General features: G+C 47.1%; 1 protein-coding gene across 14 annotated transcripts in view; it reads right to left on the reverse strand.

Annotated features, from left to right (window-relative positions):
- Nucleotides 1–20,759, reverse strand: part of LOC126547062 (uncharacterized) — a 273,332-nt gene that overhangs the window by 245,974 nt on the left and 6,599 nt on the right. For 6 of the 14 annotated variants that reach the window (XM_050194899.3, XM_050194903.3, XM_050194902.3 and 3 more), the window contains one exon: nucleotides 2,918–3,004. The exons of 2 other annotated variants lie outside the window; for them this stretch is intronic. The gene's annotated coding sequence lies outside the window, so the exon portion shown is untranslated. Of the gene's footprint in view, nucleotides 1–2,917; nucleotides 3,005–14,516; nucleotides 14,625–20,759 lie in introns of all 14 variants that reach the window. 6 more of the 14 variants (XM_055062717.2, XM_055062719.1, XM_055062718.1 and 3 more) reach the window with 3 other exon arrangements.

Raw genomic sequence — 20,759 nt, forward strand, 5'->3', positions numbered from 1 at the left:
GTCGCATTATTTTCGAAATACTTTTCTTCCACGCAGCATGGTCGACGATTCAGTCAAGTACCAGAAATTGGAAGCTCTTCAACAACACGAAGGCCTGGTGGGGAGCAAAAATTCCCTGAAGTTTTTATGCACATGCTCTTCCCGTCTTTCTCTGTGTGTGGAATTTTTAATGCTGATCCCCCTTCAGTAGTTACGATTAACACAATCCAGGATGAGGTGAAGGTGTGCTATGAGTGGGGCCGCAATGTTCTGTGCATGGGAGAGAGGATTACCCCCATGACAACCCCTCCCTACACCTTCAAACTGCCACTAGCTTGGCCTTGTTTTCACATTCAAGCTTTCCCTTTTATCCATGCCGTTCTTCTGGAGCCCACTTCCTGAGATTTTCCGTTCCGTGGGAAAAAGGGATTCTTCTGAAAATTTCAGGAGGGGGAGAGAGTTCGACCCCCCCTGGCCACGCCAATGCCCGCCAGTACTATTATTAGCCGTACGCGTGCTTGCACTATGATAAGAGACGACGGGTGCACACGTTTATAATTAAGGAATACATACCGTGTCCCATGACAATTGCCCCTTCCAGAACTGTTCTACTGAATGCAGCACCATTTTTTTCATCACGATTAGGAGAAGTGGTGGACTACGTTCGGTCGGCACACCTAAAGCCCCTCCATACACGTTTTTGCCGACCAGGTTAATTACCGCCAACCTACCCTCCTCCTCCACGCTCCTTCCTCACTCACCCCATAAGCTTCTGGCGTCAAGCGGAACTTGTGTAGTCCCACCTTCTCATTTAGGCGGAAGCGACGTCACTTCTGCATAGAGGTGCGAGCGTACAAGCGAAAATTCAGGAACCGGAAATTTCGGAAACGGAACGACCAGAAACGGAAACCCCAGAAGCGGAAACTGTGGAAGCAGAACTGGTATGAGCGACAAATCAGAGAACAGTGGCGGACAACAAAGGTTGGCGTTACTTAGCAAAAGCAGCGTTGACGCATGGATGGAGGGGCTTTAGGCACACCTACTCCTCTAGCCACTATAACTGAGGCAAAGCCGACTTTCAGAAACCGGCATTATGCAACATGCCATTCTTTCCGAGCTTCGAAGCCATTGGCAAGGATTACAAAGGTGGAGTAGGTGCCCTTGCTAATAGCGGCAAACTGCTTCAATGAAAAACACAGCACCGAATAGCAACTAGCAAGAAGCTTGGTAGCGTACGTCGAAGTAGCTAGGCCTAGCGTTGCCGCGGTGGTGGCTACGGTTGCCCGTGGAACTGCGTGCGAGAGCGCCAGTTCAAGATGGCGAGATGATCAAGATGGCAGCAGGGAGGTAGCTTTGATTAATGGCGTTTCGGAGCTGCGGTCATGGCAGAAAGTCCGGGAAATCAGACGGCGAAGGTTTTTTGTGCCCGAAATATGTTCCTATACACTCTATGGGGTACGTGGCAGTTCCGCGAAGCTGTCTGAATCATCAGGCATGTCCGAAAAATTGGGCATCCGGAAAATTGGTCATTGACTAAATGCTTAATATTTTCTACCATTGTCCAAGAAGTGACACAATGCATGTAAACATTCTAATTACAAAACATTACGAACACTTGTGATGTTTAAATCCTTCAAGAAGCAACATACACTGGGCAGCATAATTAATAATACAGCAATAGCAGCAGCAGTGTTTTGCACAATAGCACTCAGAAATATGCATTAGGCATTTGTCTTATTGAAGGCTGGTTGGTGCCTGGCATACAATTGAACCAGATGGGCACACACAGCAAAAGACGTGTACATCTTGCATTCGATGGCTCATCGTTACTAAGTTGATGAAAAACTAAGTGCTTCAAATTACAAACAATGGTGTTAATTCTCAAGCTTAAACAATTAGCTGCATCACAACTAAGTTTAGTAAGGTCATCAGGAGCTTTTCTAATAAGAGAAGTGCTTTTCCACTGCCTAAGATGCGAGCTTTATAAATGAAAACCTATCAGATGTATCTGAAACTTAACAAAATAATGTAATCCCAACTCTGCCTAGTAGTCACTGCATCACGAGACAATCCACTTGCACCACCAGTGCATCTTTATCACTTGCAGCAAGCAGCTATGCCTTATGCACTACTGCCAGCACTACAAATAAAATAGCTTAAATGTGCACTCAGATGGTGCTCTGTACATGGCTAGAGTAACTAATTTTAAAGGATGTTAAGGCAACAAATTCCTGTTGCTGATCTTGCACCATTATTTGTTTCACAATTTATGTAAAAAAGGAATGCAGTAAGATAATCTTTATTCAACACTGAGCAGATGTGAACAGTATCATGTATCAATTAGCATGCAACAGATCTGTGGACGAACATAGGCAAATTGCTGCTTTGAGGGAGCTTACACGTGGGGAAGCCACAGACAGGATTAATTTATAAAGGATACCAACTTTTTTTTGTCCCCCAGACAACCAACAGAAATTAATCAGCAGCAGCTAATGACAACTACACATATATTTAGTGTGGCAACTTACTTGCAGCAGATTTTTTTTTTACCTCGGCCATTTAGATTAACAACTGTCCTAAAATAAGATGTGAAATTCCTCAAATGGCTGTATAGCTGCTATTCTGGTTTCAAGTTCCATTAATTGAAAAAGAAGAAGAGAGAAACAATGTCAAATTCCTTATACAGCACATCTGGAAAGAACTGGGCTAATTTATTCGTCACAGTCTGCAGTCAGAAAGGAGCCAACGCCAATAACACTAGACAAGGTGCTGGTTGCACTACCTTGTTGGTTGCAGACATTAAATGTGCCAAACACCATGAGCACAGCTCTTGCAGCATGTGCCAGCACTACTATTACACTTGTAGTAAGCAGTTGGCATATAAATGTTGGTATATATATGTTATCTTAAAAAGGCAGTAAATTCAGGCTGTACTTACAACCAACAAAATGGGCTCTGGTACACTGATGATGAGGCGATCTGTTTTTCTGGGTGCATGTGGGGAATAAACACCCTTAGTTGGATGCTGGAATATAAGTGCCCATCTTTTCACTTCATGTGAGCACTATTAATCATGAACTCATCATAAAAACAATGTGCAGCATTCATGCGCAGTACAGAATAGTTGTACTGAGAATAAAAAAAAGAATTACACCATGTTCTTAGCGAATTCCTCCCTGAAGCACTTCAAAAAGTAAGAATGACAAAAAAATGTTCCCCATAAAAAAATCATGGAAAACATCACATTTACTATCTTCTGGCATTATTAAACTCCTCTGACACGTTTGGAGCATTCTGGCTGTAGCAGTAAGCTTTGTCAGCATTACCATTAGTGAAAATTGACATTACTTAGGGAATAAAAATAAAAGTGAAATAATGCACCAAGCTCACATTTGTTTTCATCAAAGAAATGGCAGTGAGTAATTTTCATAACATACAACATCTGTATTGCTCAACATATCAGAAAAAGATACACGTAGACAAAAGGGGGCAATTAGTAGCTATCCCATGAAAATTTCCTTCACACTTCACTCACACCTAAAACGGAACACAACAAAAGAAATTTGTAGCAATCCCTTCATGAAGAACTAGCATTTCTGGCTCTACCTATTGATGATGATCTAAAAGCAAATTTGGATACACTTACAATGCTATTTCTCTCCCAAAATTCATAGCAGACACCGTAATTTTAACTAAAATATGTTTGTCATTCAACCCAACTCCAAACAAATTTCAAAATGCTAGCGTGCCCACCATGCTTTCAAGGGATTTTAAAGGCTCATTATTTAGAAGGAGTGTTTGGATCACACCAGCTTGTTGGTTCTCTGATCAAAGCAGTATCATAAGTATCATATGCCCATTGTGGGTGCATTCAGGGGTTCCCCAAGGATCTGTATTAGAACCAATAATGTTTTCCCTTTATGTTAATGATATTTCTTCCCTAGTTCAAGCTCCTGTACAAATGAAGCTTTATGCCGATACTTAATTTTATTCCCCAATAACATGTGAAGATGACCAAAGTAAGCCAAACAGATGCTTACAGCTAGTAGACGAGTTTAAAAAAAATCTATGGTCTTACGTACTAACGCCACAAACTGATTACAAGGTACGCTGTTGTGGGGGGCTACAGATTAATTTTGACCACCTGGGATTCTTTAACGCGCAATCAATGCACAGTACACGAATATTTTTGCACTTCGCCCCAGTTGGAAAGTGGCTGCCACAACTAGGATCAAGCTCCCTAACTCGGGCTCAGCAGTGTAATGCTATAGCCACTGGGCTACCGTGGCAGATAGTAACATGAGTGGCTTGTGAAATGGAACATGGAAATAAACTATAGTAAAACAACATTTACACACATTAACCCAAGAAAGCAGGAAGTTTCTTTCATGTACCACATAGGACATTATGTTTTAGAGAATGCACATCGCTTTAAGTACTTAGGAGTAACTATTCTACACACATTGCAATGGCAAGCAGGCTAATCAAAAGCTATATTTTCTAAAGAAAAAAGCTGCAATATGCAACACAGAAGGTTCAGTTAACAGCCTATATACAACACATTCGTATGTCCAGTCTTGTATGTTATGTGGTGTGGACTATGAGTCTTAAAGGTTAAAATAGAAAAATGCAGACTGGTGGCCCATTTCATATGCTGTATACACTGATGCACAGACTCCGTCATGGCCATGTTAAAATCATGTAGGCTGGTCAGTAGACTAGTTAGTTCTTAAGACCATGAAAGGGTGCACAAAGTTACGTGTGCCTTGTCCTATCTTTCAACCGTGTCTTTTAGCTATGCTGAACCAACTAGCTGTGTTAGCCGCGTGCTGTACCGCTACAGACGCCAGCATCCTGACGCCGACACCCTCTCGCACTCTCCCTTGCCTGATGACAATCAGGCAAGGGAGAGTGCGAATTGGAATTGTATTTGTAATTGTAAATAAGGAATTGTATTTGCAACCTCCAGGAAGATCTGCCTGCATAAACCAGAGAACAGTTATTCAGCCTTACTTAACACTTCTTTTTTCCCCAATACAACAGAAATGTGGAATTATGCTGTTGTAACCAAACAACATGCTGATTTTGAATGTGAATTGGATATGTATGTTGAAAATCGCATATTATCAGCTTTGTTATGAGCATTTTCCTTTGCTGAATGCCCATTGTGTATCACAGTGTATTATGTATTTTTCAAACCTTTCTCTCCCTAGAATGACCCTGAGAATGGAGTTGACAGTATCTAATAAATAAGAAAAAATTAATGTTACGCAACCAAAGGCAACAGAATAAAAGACATTATTTGCACATTTAAAATAACGTCTTGCATGAAATATTCTTGAAATTGATGCTGACAATGTTTCACCTTGCCTTGTGCATGTGTCATGAAGAGCAATACTTTACGACTTATGTAAGCAATCTGAAGTCAGCAGATGCCGAGTTTTGGTTGTACAATTAAGATTAAATTGCACTGTTCTTATTTCAGAGTGTATGACTAAATAGTGATGGTATCCCTACTTTTGCATATGAATGTACGCAAGATGATAATTTAGGTTGGGTAGAACAAAGCGAAAAAAAATTGAAGATGACTAAGTCAGCAAGAGATCTCTCGTGCAATGTGTCAAGACATCCAAGGGCACTGCAGAATCTGGCAGTTCCAAATTGGCCATGCTGCGACCAGAGTGCTGTCTCCACTCGACAATGGTGTCATCATTTGTACCACAGCTAGTGTGCACTCCACCTTACCTATGCTGAGGGTGATGTCGGCACTCAAGCCAACCAATCCAAGCACTCCTGTGCACCTGGCCAGACAGAGCCTCAAAACCAAGGGTAAGTAGTAAAAGAAAGTTATTCCTTTAACCCTTTCAGAGTCAATGAAGTAAATATACGGTGCTGCAAACAAGTCCAAAATGGTCAATGCCACATATTTATGGCGGCGTCTGTACGTTTAAAAAGCGCACCAATTTTCTGACTTTTTCTTTCCTGGCATGTGCTACCACCATGCGGAAATGCCGGGAATTTTTTTCTCGCGCCTCCCTCTCTCGGTTTTCGTTGCATGGTTTGTTTGCTCCAGGGCATCCATATACTACCACTCACGCATTGGTGTGCGGCAGTTAGTTTGGGTTTTGTTCCATGGCGGGCGGTTTGGGCTTCTTGCGCTTGGAAAAGTTATAGCTATCTCGTTACTATTTAGTCAAAGGGTGACAGCCTGTTACTTGCTTGTTTATTGCTCACAGGTGTGCGCATACAGGAAGAATGCCGCTGTGAATGCATTTGCTTTTTGGAGATTTGCGAAAACTAATTGCCTCTAGTTGGCGATAAAATGAAGATTAGCGGAAGTTTGTCACACGTTTTGCTGTTTTGATGGGCATACAACCACACAGTTTTTCCTGGGTGCACTCACCCACGCAGTTCAATTACGCTATGGATGTAAATATTAGTGTAAGAGCAGGAACATTTGAGACTTGCGAAATATTCTTGTGTGCACATTTTTTAAACCGTGAACTATGTGTATAACAATGCATCAAATTTTTAATTCTTACGAGTCTATTTCCTTCTTTTTATTTTTGTTATTCTTAAATAAGTACATATACACCAACGCAAAATATTTTTTTCTCACTTTACGGTCACCCTAGAAAAATGACGGTAAATTTTTTTCGAAATAGGCATCTCTAAAGAATTCAAAATCTGCAATAAAAAAAATCGACCCTGGGCTGTTGCATATGGCAAAAAACAAGTCGATCCTCAAAGGGTTAAATCATGCTTCCAGAGTCCCATTTGATAGAAAATTAATTTTTACTGCACTATGTTTTGTCTTAGATTATGTTTTAACTAGAACACCTATGAATTTCATAGCACACTGGGGAGGAAAATGGTGAAACTGTTGCTAGCCTCAGAATTTCTGCAACTCTGGAGAATTATAGGCAGTGGTCCTCCCAAGCTCCAGAATATGTATGCTGGTGTCAATGCCATGCTGTGGCAAGGATGAAGCAGGAGGCAGTGCCGAGTGTATGATGCCAAATCATGGTGCTGCTATTAACAAAAAGTCTGTCCTCAAAAGTAACCAGTATGAGGCTTTGCCGAATGACTCTGCAAGCCTGTAAAACCCACTTATAGTCTGTCAATTTGGCACACTTTGCTTCTTGTTGGGAAATCAGTTTGTGTTCCTGCCTTCTAAAGGCTTTTCTTGGCCTCACTTTATTTTGATTTTCCTCGCTCATAGATGCAAACCTTGTTTATACGTTTTCAAAAAACCCGCAGGACGTACTAACCGGGAAAACGTACGATCCGAAGTAACAAGAAGATTCGACTGACGCAATCATTGTCGACATCTACTTAACGCGATGCGTCGCGCGGATCGTTGCGACACGAGACGCCGACACGCGTAGAGGTGGTGGTGTTCTGGCGGCCCGAGGCGCGTTTTGTTTTCTTCCTATTGCGTGGTGTTTTAAGAGGGCGACGGAAAACCAAAACGAAATCGAGCTGGTGGGCGACCCCGGATGCCGCCGAAGCGAAACGTGATGCCCACATCGCGCAACCTGCAGCAGGAACCTCCTTGGATTATCGCCTACTAAAAGCGTGCAGTACGCTACTAATGGCACTACGCACCACGAGCTGTAAAACGGATGGGTGAAGATGCTTATCGCAATAGGGTTGCCAGCGATAGCTGTGAATGCGGCGTGCGACGACCCAGGCGGAGATTCGCTGGTGCCGGAAAACAAACTGAGCGCGCTGGCTGAGACGGGCGGCTACATACTGTTTTCGATCGCGTGCGCCTCGCGACTTTTCTTGTTTACATGGGATTTGGCGGCCGGAAAACGTATACGATCGCAGTCTGCAGCAGGGAACGGCGGCGCGTTTCGATTATCGCCTATTAAAAGCGTGCGCTAAGCTTCCGACGGCTCCACGCGCTGTCAGACAGATAGGCGAAGATGCTTATCGCAATAGGATTGGCAGTGATAGCTGCGAATGCCGCGTGCGACGACCCAGGAGAAGATTTGCCGGTACCGAAATGAGAAACCGAGTGCACGCCGGCGTTTTTGCCGAGACGGGAGGGCGAGTATTGCGGTGAAGCTACGCGGCGGCCAGCTATATACTGTTCTCAATCGCGCACGCATCTCGCACTTTCTTGTTTAAATTGGATATAGCAGCCGGAAAACGGATCATGCGATCGCAGTTCGGCGTCGTAATGAACACTGGTGCTGAAAAATCGTGTTTTCCGGGAACATATAAACCGGTAAAAAAATTTGCGTAACTATGTTGGGTCATTTTTCTTGTTCTTGATGCGAAAGTTGGCGCACATGATGCGAAAGTTGGCGCACGTACATAACGGAAACGTATCAACGAGTTTCTACTGTATATATCAGGGGCGTTTTAACATGAAACTATTACATCCCGATTTTATTCCAATCTCGGGACAACATATTTACGCAAATAGGCATCTTGAACGTAAATAGGCAACTTGAAGTATGCAAAAAAAAATATTTGCATTTAGATATAATAGTTACTAAATACTTTGAAGACTGAATCAAATATGATAGTATTCAATTAATTATTTGAAAGTTTTGAACATTTGCACACCCCTAACTTGAAATACATATAGATGCAGTTTCTTTAATATGGCATATCAATTTCAGGGTGGAAAGAAAAACAAAAAGACGGTCATTTACCTACCTGCGTCAGTTTAAAGAAATAATAAAAATCTATCGTGATTCGGGAAGTGGCGTACCAACAGATACCTGGGCTTGTGAACAGCACTTGCAAGCAAGAAAAATAAACCAACAGTCTAACAGGCCTCTCTCAGATTAATGTATTGAGAAAAAAGAATGTTTACCAGTCCTTAAATGGTGCGAGGTCAACACCAGTCAAGGACAGGACTGAACATGTCATGCTCAACATAACCCTAAAAAACACCTTGATCTGTGCTATGAATCAAGTGTAGTGCAAAAGCATGTTACCGGCATATTCTATTGTCAACTAAATGTGAACAGCAATAAGGTTGATGTCGACAGTGCCTGTGTTGCTAGCAGTCATTATTGGAGACAGGTACTTGGTTAAAATGACAGGCGAGAGGATTGTAACACTGCTTCGATACTTTTGCCCATATCTTGTTCGAAGACTGCATTGCCATCCAGATGTTTTTTTTTTTTTTTCTCTCTCTCTCTTTCGTGTTAAAGGCCAACTGCAACGAAATTTCACTTGGGCTAAATTGACTATAAATGCCTAGCGTATACTCTTCACAGTAATCTTGGAAAAGCCGCAGGAATGGTAATTGACTAATTTTGTTATTAGCAGCTATTGGGGTCTATACAGACGACGCGTGCACCCGGCGGCAAAGCGGTAGTGGTGCGGATATGGCGAATACTGAAGAACCGAACGCAACTGTTATCTCTCAGAGACAGCCAGGCGCATTGTTCGCTCATCATTTGTGAGTCGACGGGTGTCTCTTTCGGCGTGCGTTCCTCCTGTTGCGCCCGTGATTTGAGTTGTTGGAAGAGTGCCGATGCGTTGCATGGCCATCGGGTGCTAGAATACGTAGTCGAGCACGAGCAATGGCTGTGCAGTGCACAACGCTGAGTAGAGGAAGGCCGAACACACCTTTCCTGTCTCAGCTTTCAGAGTGCACCGCGTGCACCGTGCCGCAGCAGGCAGATGCGACGCGGACCAGCCAACGCGCACAATGCATGTAAACTGCACTTGGCGATCAAGATTTGCTTGGCAAACGCTCTCTCGGGGTGACTATAAGTACTATATGCCGCGATGGCGCACCAAAACCAAAGGTAACGTTCAAAGGTAAATTGAATTCAAGGGCAATATTCTTGAGCGATCATTTCTGGCAGAGCACCATCAAGATATTTCGTGCCGATCTACATCGAACGCGTCAAAGTAGACGAACTAAATCCTTTCAGACACAGCGCCAGAAACGAGCAGGAACCGCATGCTGCAAATGTCACGAAGGAGAACGCGGCGGCCATGGTGTATAGACGGCTGCAAGCCATGCAGAAATGCAATGCCGCCAGAGCGAAATGGGCGAAGCTTTATTCCCGCTGTCTGGCCTGCCTAGCCGTGAGTTTACGCATACTTAGCACCGACCTACTCTAGCCCGGCCATGCCAAGCCTCAGCTACTTATCCCCCTTTACTACAGATGGCAGTAGTTGTCTGATCAGTCAACCGTGATCAGTTGTGATCAGCCAGCGTGTCAGGCAGCGGTCGGTGTCATGCCAGAGACGCTAAGACCGCTAAAATTTTACCCGGCCCTTTCAACGTGACCCGAAGCAGCGCGGCTATCAGTTGTTGCTGCAGCGCTAGCAGACAAGTACGCGGCGAGCAAGCGCTTCTTGGTTTGTCGAAGGCGCAAACGCATAACGCTCGCTTTAGTCAACCCAAACAGCATGCTGCTGGTCAGCCAAGTTAGCGTGCGATACGACACGTTCTATTCCCGCGCCAGCCACACTAGACTAGAGCGTCAAATTTTCGCCAATGTAGCGTAACTGCGCCACGCGTGGATCGCGACTGCGTGCGGCAGAATGCGTCAACGGCCGGCGGGAGCGGACGCATGCCACATCGGGTCCGTAAACCGATGCTGCCGCTTTAGTAAATAACCTGGTTTCATCAATCTTGCCGTACAGCTACCGGAAGGTTGCGTGGATGCCAGTGTGCAAGTTTGGTGGCCCTATCGCCGAGCAAACCCGACTTATCAGCCAGAGAACACCGACACACCGTACAGGCCGCGCCAAGCAGACCTATAGCACGGCGGAACACCGAGCCCAGAATGATGGAAGTACAAGTCGAAGGAACCACCCTCTGGGAAGAGGACTACAACCCAGAGCAGACTGGACCACTATCATCGGAACCTATCAAGGCAAGTCCCAGTCAAAATCCCCAAGGGAGGATATGAACGGGGGTACGCGGAAAACGGAACGCACCGAAACGCTTCCCCGGGTCCATGCGGCGTCCGATGTAACGCCCGGACCCGGCGCAGATGCGAAAAACACAGCAAGTCACGCGCAGAAGTCGCCAAATGGCTCGCTCCACTGCGGGCAGCATGCGATTAAGGTAGTTTTCCGCTCGCAGGACGGCCTCTTCTTACCCAAGATACTGCCGCAGCTGCTGTTCCGCTGCTTCTCCGAAGCGGTGAAGATACCGATAGTAGCAGAAGTGCAACTACGCGTGCACCCAACGAACAACACGTGCACAGTGGCCACCACTAACCAGGAAATAGCCCTTAACCTGGTTAAAATCGGAAGCATTCCGATTTTAAGCAGACGGGGTTGCAAAAGCAGACGGGGTTGCAGCGTACATAGTCCCGGCAGCGGACACAGTACAAGGCATGATTTCTAATGCTTTTTGGGATGAAACGGAAGAGCTTCTACGAGGTCTACAAGCGAGAAATCCTGAAGCAGGCATCCTACTAGCAAGACACATGGGCAAGTCTAAGTCCATCCTTATAATCTATGCCCAGGGACCCATCCCACATAGTATTTACTGTGGGGGAGTACACCTGTGCATGCCATATAGGGTGCGACCAAGACCTGCACGAACTGTCGCGCCCCAGGACACAGACATGACGTGTGCCAACAAGAGAAAATACCAAGGTGTCCAAGATGCGGCAAACGACACAGTGAAGACAGAAGACGTCAGTGCATGCCCCGATGCATCCTGTGCGGCGGCAGGCTCCTTACAGGAAAAGGATGCTGCAAAGCAACACAGCGAAAACAAACAACAAAGCCTTCAGTTAACAAGGGCACAACCGGAAGGTGGCAGCTACATTCAGAACATTTCCCCAAGTGGAATCCATCAGCCCCCACGAAGGCCCCCAAGAAGCTCACATGGGCAGAACGAATCGCCCGCAAATCAGACCCCTGGGACGAGGAGTTGGCCCGCCTTCGAGAGGACGTAAGAGGCTTACGACAGGCCATCACCCAACCCAACCCCTCACCTATTACTCAAACCATCACCCAGCCCTCACACCCACTTCTTGGTCACCCTTTACCTCTATAGACACTCAGAGTTCATGTCCCGCAGAAACCTCAACCTCCACCCCACCTACAAAAAAGAAAACAAGTTCCTCCATTGTCAGACAAAACAGCTGAGCATGAACCATCAGACAAAACAGCTGAGATGGAGGCTCAGTTTGAAGCCAAACTTGAGGCAAAATTAATAGCGAAACTAGCAGACTTCCAACAGCAGATGCGCGATCAATTTCAACAATTGCTAGAAAATCGCCTCCAAACACTCGAGGCTCAATTTCCAACACTCGAAACGAAACTTGCATGGATTGCCTCATTGACGAATGCTTCAAAATTTTAGAGAACAAACTAGATACCTTCTCTACCCAGCTCAGCACACAAATGAGCCTAATAGTGGCAGAGGCAACCAGCCAAATGCAGGTGGCACCCCTATCCCAAATCGCCCACCCCCCTCCACTTCCAAAACTTCTGGCCAGCAAAATGGCAGGCGATTCACCTAAATCGAAGACTACTCCTCCCCTTTTAAAACTCTGGCATTGGAATTGTTATAGCATACCTCATAAACGAGAAGTGCTAATCCAACTCATACTAAATGAGGAACACCCCCAGACCTAATTCTGCTACAGGATACTAAAATTAGTGTTTCGCTCCCAGGATATGCTGCTTATCACTCACCAAATGATAGTGCTCCAGTTGTGTCCACATTTATCAAGTGATTCATAAGGCACACACAACTTACATTCCCACACAAAGTCAAAAACATAGTCCTTGACGTAATCCCACTCGACATTCAACAGGATTCCTTGCTCATCGCAAATATCTGTAATCCACCAAGTATGCCAGCAATGCGGTGCACTAACCTAATAGCGCAAATAACCGCAGCGGCAAATAAAACACCAATTATTGCGGCCGGAGACTAACGGCGCACACATCGACTGGGGATACCAGAAAACTTCCAGCAGAGGGGAGGTTCTTATGACACAAACTCAACAGTCTCAGCTCATGGTGTACAATGATTTTAATTGCCCCACCAGACAAGGTACAACAGGAATGATGGACACAAGTACAGACCTCACGATGGGCAGACGCATCAACAATTTGGAATGAAATAGAACAACACATACTTTAGGCAGTGACCACTATATTGTCGAAGTTCAAGTCTCAAGTCCCCAAGCGTCTCGTACGAGAATAAAGCATAAGCTAATCAACTGGGATAAATTGAGAAAACAACGGGGAACAAACCAAGAAACTGGGCCGGTGGATGCACGAACCTGGACAGCACAGGTCCTTGAGGACCAAGCGGCATGTAACAAGGTATATAGCCCAGAACAAGTCCCAGTTATGGACTCAAAATTGGCTCGTATGATAGAAGCACATGAAAGTCTCATGAAATGATACGTTCAGCAAAAATGCAATAAGAAGCTGCAAAACAAGATATCTGAGCTTGCAAAGCAAATTCAGGATCATAGCCAACAACTTTGTAGGCAGAATTGGCAGCAGATATGCAAAGGTCTCAGAGGCAATCTCAGTGCTGCTCGTGCATGGTATCTTTTAAAGCATCTAATTGATCCCATGAAAAGTCAACAACATACTAGAAATAGTGTCGCTTGACTAACAACCATAAATACGACACGCAGGCGCTACTACAGACACTTGGGAGCCTACACACCTTGCCAAGGCCTTAGAATTCCTTACCGAAGTTCGCCGGCCCATCAAATACTGAATTGGACAGGGGCATGACTATACAAGAAGTCCTAGCAGCACTTCATAGACTCCTCAACACTACGCCAGGCAAAGATAGCGTAACAAACGCCGCTCTAGAAACCTCGATGACCATGCCCTGCGAGAACTTGCCAGTATCTTCAACAAGCATTGGCAGAGCGGCACACTGCCAGAGGAGTGGATGCATGGAAGGGCTATTCTAATACCCAAACCTCACAAACCAGTTACACCAGAAAATATGCGCCTAATCTCCCTTACCTCTAGCTTAGGCAAACTCTTTGAGCAAGTCATCCTAGCTAGACTGCACGGCCGCATGGAAGACACCAGTCAATACCCACACTCAATGATTGGATTCCGATCTGGCCTATCCATGCATGATGCCATTCTTCAATTCACAACAGCTATAATGGGCCCCCTCATGCCTATGCACACCAAAGCAGTACTGGCGATTAACCTCAAGAAGGCCTTCGACAACGTCACCCGCGAGGCCATCCTAAAAGCTATGTTATACCTAGGCGTTAGCCAACGAGCATACAATTACATAAGGACTTTCCTGCAAAACCGAACGGCCAGCATGTGCGTAGACAACCTTCACACGTGCCGCTACACACTAGCAAACGTAGGCACACCGCAAGGCTCCGTGCTGTCCCCTTTCCTTTTCAAAACAGTACTTATTACGCTCGCACGGAAGCTACAGCAAATTCCGCATCTCGACCATACTCTGTATGCAGATGATATCACCCTGTAGACCACATATGGATCAGATGCCCAAATCGAAGAAACAATGCAAACAGCCACAATGGTAATACAGGACGAGGTCACCATGGTAAGCGTCACCTGCTCACCGGGAAAATCTGAACTTTTCTTGGTAAACTGTATCATACTCCTGTCAGAATCTACATGCACAACAGGGAGCTCCACAGGTCCACACCATTCGAATCCTGGGCCTCTACCTGCAACAAGATGGCAGAAATACTGAAACAATCAAACGCTTAAAGGGCACACTAGCAGCCACCACGCAGCTAATATGCAGAGTAACAAATAAAGCTCACAGCCTGCGTGAATCAGATACTCTGCAAGTGGTACAAGCGTTTACCATGAGTAGAGTACTGTATTCTACCCCCTACCTCAACCTAAATGTAACCGAAACCCAAACAATAATTTCTACAATCGGGCAAGCTACCAAGGCAGCGCTCCGTCTGCCCAAAAACACTAGTAACGAACGCCTGGTGGAGTTAGGTGTGCATAACACCATACAAGAACCGAAGCACAACCTACAGGCACAATACCTCCGATTAGCCAGCACCCCTACTGGAAGACATATACTTTCTAAACTTCAAATTAGCCTTCCTGCTGATCATGACTCCCTAAAAGCCCTTCCCATGGCAATTCGTCAAACGCTACGCATTCGACCGCTCCCCCGTAACATGCGCCCCCAACCAAAACCGTGAGTGACGAAAAGCCAGAGCAGCAGCCCTTCAAAAACATACGGCAATGAACAGAATGCAATAAGGGCAGATGCTGCACGTGATCAGCACGGGGCCACAGTGGTTGCTTACACACCGAACACCCCTTCCTTAATACAGGAACTACCCTCAGGAACAGACCCAGAGGAAGCGGAAGAGTGCTATAGTGCTAGCGCTCGGCAGCTCCAGTGCTACCTACATCCTGAGTGACTGTAAAACTGCACTGCTGAATTATGCTAGGGGCAGAGTTCACCCTGCCACCTTTCACACACTGACCCAGAGCCCTCCCTTCTCCCGCAGCGCTGAGCTCAACTGGGTGCCCACGCGCTCGGGAAACGCCGGCAATGAGGCCACCGATTCTTTAGCCCAAGGGTTGAGAAACCGGGCAAAGGCGGACCTCATGGGGGGTTTCTCGAGGGAGAGTGCGTGTACCTTTGCTGACTTCATTGTGAATGCTCGTGCCGAGAGGCAAATATACCCACCCCCCTCACTCTTCCCTCACTACCTGGGAGCAACACTTATGGCGCCGTCTGCAAACGCGCACGCTACCTACTCCATCCTTCCTATCCCACTACTGACCCATCCCACCTTCTTGCCCTCTGTGCAATGCGCCGAAAGTAAACCTCACCCATATACCCCTGGCTTGCCCGGCTTCTCTTCCCCCCGGAGGGCAGGTAACACTCCGAACCTCTCACTACGCTCCATGGACCAAGCAAGGCAGAAGATCGCCGCCAGCCGAGCTGCCAGCATCATGGATATGTTGAACATGAACACTTGAGTGCAGTGGGGTAGTGCGGGGACCCAGGGGGCCTGGGAGGTCCCAAATTCCTTGTCAAAATACATTTTTTTTCCTCCTCCTCCTCCTCCGCGTGCCAGACTATACCGCACCTTTAGCTTGGCCACCCCAATGCGCTCTTCTTCGAGCGGAGGCAGAACGCATCGAGGCCCTGCTGTGCAACGTAGACATCCAGATAGAAAAAAAAACAGGCTGGACTCTGGGAATACATGACATAAAAAAAAAAAAATCGCGGGCGCGCAACAGCGTTGTCACAGCGCGTGAAGCAGCTAACAAAGTATACTAACCCTGTAGCTAGCAGACGTGCGTGACCTGTTCACTGATAACCGGAACGGAATACAAGGGAGCGATCGGAGATCGTTGTTCGGCGCGCACAATTGGCCTACTCCGCGCCGACGCCGCCAGCCGCAGGGCGCGGCCACGTTTTTGGTGACGTCAAAATGACTACACGCTCCTGTCAATCATCTTGCAACCGAGCACGTCGTCTGCGAGGCGCCGAACGCGACGGGAGTTGGGAAGTTTGGAGCGATCAGACGCTCGTACGAGACCGGCTTCGTATGGCGCGTGTGGTGGATTGGATCCAAACGGCGGTTTCGGTCGCGGAATGGCACGTTCGGATCCAATCCACAGTTTAATTCAAGAAAATGGCTCTTATGATGGGTACTTCGGTTGCTGCATTGGCGTTGCTTGAGGAGGAACGGGTGCAATGGAGGTGCGAAACGCGTTTGAAGAAATGGCAGAAGGCGAATTCCAGCGTCACTTTCGTTTCGCGAAACAAATAGTGCGTTGGTTGTGCGGTGAACTCGACCCCATCATCGGGTGCCAGCGAGCCACTAGAATGTTGTTGACTTGTACTCACACGTGTTACTATTTGAAAACGTGTTTATGCTTGAGAAGAAGCTTGAGATTTCATTACTTGGAAGACGAGAAACCTTTCGTTTTGTAGTGTTTCTGCAAGCAGAAGACAAACGCTGCTCTCCGCCCCGTTCTCACAAATTTGGATACTGTCACTTTGTGACGTTGCAGCATCCGAGCAGAACGCGTATCGAAGATCGTAACGAAGATCTCCGATCGCGCCCGACGGAAAGCAAGCGCTGAATAGTGTTTTAGTTGAGCCTCTTTACGGTACGCTCCGCTCCGAGTCGCCCCGCTAAGCCACAGCGGAGCGGCGGGCGATTTTCGCGTTTTATGTTGAATTCCAATGGCGGAGTCGGAGCAAGTTTGTTCCAATGACAGAGCGAGGGCGGGAGTACGGTGTTCCAATGAGAGAGTCGGAGGGGATTCAGATCGGGAGTCACTCCGTGGAGCAGAAAAAGATGCTCCGCCAAAACCGGCGGAGTGGACCGGAACTCTGCGTGACGTATTTCCTTTACCACGTTTGTCTGCTGGGAGGCGCCACCGGTCACGTCTCGCGAGGAAGCAAAAGCTGCTGCACGCTTGGCGAGATATCCATGCCGCACTTTTAAAAAAACAACAGGTGAACGGCGCCAAAGAGACAAGTGACCGGTGCGGCGGTGCTGGGATCAAACAGCGGAAGGATATGACAACACGCAAGGTATCCTGGGTAACTCGGGGATAGAATTTCCGCTTCCGCCTTGCTTCGGCGGCGCAGGTTGTGTTCCACTCGCGGATTTGGAGGGATTGCTCTACGTCAGAGTCGAGTGCTCGCTCGCGGAGTCTATCGGCTGCTCTGACTCCGCCATTGGAATTCAACATAATTTTATAACGGTTCGGAAAACGAACCATTCACTTCGCCGCTTACGTCACTAAATGTGCCACTCCCAAGCCAGAAGTGGAAGGGGAGAACGCGACCAATACACTAGATGGTGCTACCTCTGAAGTGTACGTCATTATATGACGCGCTAGTCGAGGAATTGCAGAATATTTCTGCTCGCTAAATAAATGTAAAATATAAATTAAATATTATACGCCAAGTTCTGAAGTATAAACGTGCGGTGCCTGGCGTTTATGCAATGTAGAATTTATTAATGTCATTCTTTTTCATTCTCAGGCGACAGGTGGCATCGCAAACGTAAATGAGTTGGCAGAGCGCAACGCTGTGTCGTCTGCTACCAGGGGCTTGCACGATGCACGCAACAGGAATGCACTGTCAGCACTTCCTAAGTAGCGAGCCGACAAAACCGCGACCTGGTACTTAGGACAACCTTTACTAGCCGACTATATAAATTTTCCTCTTTTTTTTCTCGCACTTCGTCATCGGCTCGGACATGACTCGCTCGCCGCTGCGCTGCCGCTGTCCCTGCGATCTGCCCCACGGCGCGTCGCGTGATGGAAGCAATAGAACTTGAAATGAACATTACGATATGCGGGCACTGCATTGCCTACGTGAAGTAAAATCAAAGAGCATGGTGCTGACGGTGCGCGCTGTGCCGTGAAATTGAGGAACGAAGTGCGGCACTCCCGAACCAGAGAAAAAAAGGGCAGCCAAATAAGAGATCCCCACAATATCTTCCTGCCCTGACTATAGTTTTATCAGCCAAACGAAGGAAGCGCTGGACCAGCCCAGGTTAAACGCTTCTGAATTGCTGAATGGAGATCTGCGCGCTATTCACGCTGACGATAGCACTGGGGATTCGATCTCACCATGCAAATATTTCCTTGGAACTGGCTTTGAAGCAGCGGTCACGGGAAAGTTGACCCAGCCCTTCTACCGGCCAACACAGTAATTGCGAGAGCAACTTCGTGGACAGTATCGGCAGCAGAGATCGAGGCCATTCCGATGAATGCTTCGCTTCCGACCGACCTTTGGGAGGTGCAGGACGGTGGCGATGAACCGCAGCACGCAATTTCTTCACCTGTGTGGAATGACCGCTGGTACGCTTGCAACCGAGTCTCCTCCAGCTGATAACGTAGCCTGCAAAAAATCTACTTAGAAAGCCGGCAAGGGCGGTGCAACTCATTATCCGGCATTTCTTCGAACGCGTATCGCATTTCCAGCCGTGGTCGACACCGAAAGAGCAATGCCAAGCAGACAACAAAGTAATAGCCTCCAAAGCAACCAACGCGCGCGCGACGCCCGCGTCTCTGGGGTCGCGCAACCGGCGCGCGCGGCCAGAGTCGCAAGCCACAGCAACGGAACCCAAAGCGGACTTCCCCTTCGCCGGTTCCGCTCTCTGCCAGACGGGTTCGCTTTGGAAATGATTGACAGATGCGTGAGGTGACATAATTTGCGGTGCCGCCCCACTGTCTCTGACGGCCTCTGGCGCAAGTAAAATTTTGACCAATCAGATGAGGCCAAGTGAACCGTTCCCCATCCGAACCATTGTAAGATTCGGCCTCAGAAGCTCTATTCTCGACACGCATGGCGGCTGAACGGTCGCCATTATCCGCCATGTTGACTCTCTGACTGGCTGTTGAGAGCTCCCGTGCCTTGAAATTTGCGCTGGGAAACGGATTTTGCAAAATGCAATTTTGTGTTTTCATCAAGATGACGAAACATGACGTGGAGCTGCAAATTTTATTGAATAATACATTTTTCTGGCCATTGGCAGCTGTATATCGACGTTAGCGCTTCAAAAAGAAAGTGATCGGTAGCGTACAGAAGCCACTGCAATGCATCTGCAATTTCGCAAATGTGTGGTGGCGATCCAAGATAGCCTCCCTGCCAGCTTGCTGATTGGCTGAAGGAATATGCTGTGTGGAGCGTCACATGACGGACCGTTTCGTAAACGTCAATTTGACGTTGCGTGACGTTACGCTGGGCCGCCATTGCAGAGATTTTCCGCCATAATTTGTGGTGCGACGAGCCACGCGAATTATACTAATGAACAGCCATATGCAATGGCGGCCGAGAGTGCGTATCGCCACATTTTCCCCATCGTTTGGCACCATGAAAATCTTAAGTTCATAACGCATGCTCATAGTATTTGCATCGCCTCAGGTGGTGCTGGCATTTGTGTTTTGAGCCATCATTTTTTAAAAGAACGCGTTTATATGAAATAATACTGTTGAACATAGCAAACTTTCTGCAACGTTGTCCACTTTTCACTGTTGCGTTCGTATTGTAATCAATATTAATGCCTTTTCGTACAATCATAAGTTATGACAACGGCGTCTTTTTAACTTATAAAAAGGAATGTACGTTAGGCGGCGTCTTGAAATCTCACGCGGTGCGAGTAAGCAACGAAGTGAACAGGAGATGCTTAACAACTGAGTACTGGTAGGCGCAATTCTAATACGGGACAGAATATAGACACAGAAGCACGGGACAAGCGCTTTAAGCATGAACCACTAGCCCATCAACAAATTTTGTTAATGAACACGAGATTTCAGCGCCGGCGCTTGCGTCGCGCAAGCGGATACCTCTGGCGCGCGCAACGCTAGAGGCGATTCCGGCCGTTTCTCAGTCAGCCGAGTCGGGCTGAGTCACTTAGGTTTCGCAAGATAGCGATAACGTGGCCTAGAACGTGCGCTCATCACCACCGGTAGGTCGCGTATGTTGTCTCAAGGTAGAAAAGCGCGTTGGCGCCAACATCCGATGACTCATTCCCGTTTCCCGGGGGCGTATTGACAATTTCTAGTAGGTATAGCGGGGCGTGGCGTCTCTCGAAGTTTCTGCGCAGGCGAGAGTATAGCCCAGACCACACGTAAGCTCGCGTTCACGCGCCCACGCATGCGCTGACGGTGCGGCATGGCTCGTACGCGTCGAAACGCGGCGTGATCTAGGGGAAGAGCTCTCTTCCCGCGTGGTTTGCCTCGCGTCGGCGCGCCTGGCTACGCAGCTACGGCGCGGAACGTTCAAACCTCAATGAAGCAGATTTATATCATGGAAGAAAGTGGTTCATTCCTTTTTAGCTATAAAAATG

Source organism: Dermacentor andersoni, chromosome 1 (assembly GCF_023375885.2).
Source record: "Dermacentor andersoni chromosome 1, qqDerAnde1_hic_scaffold, whole genome shotgun sequence".
Lineage (NCBI taxonomy): Eukaryota > Metazoa > Arthropoda > Arachnida > Ixodida > Ixodidae > Dermacentor > Dermacentor andersoni.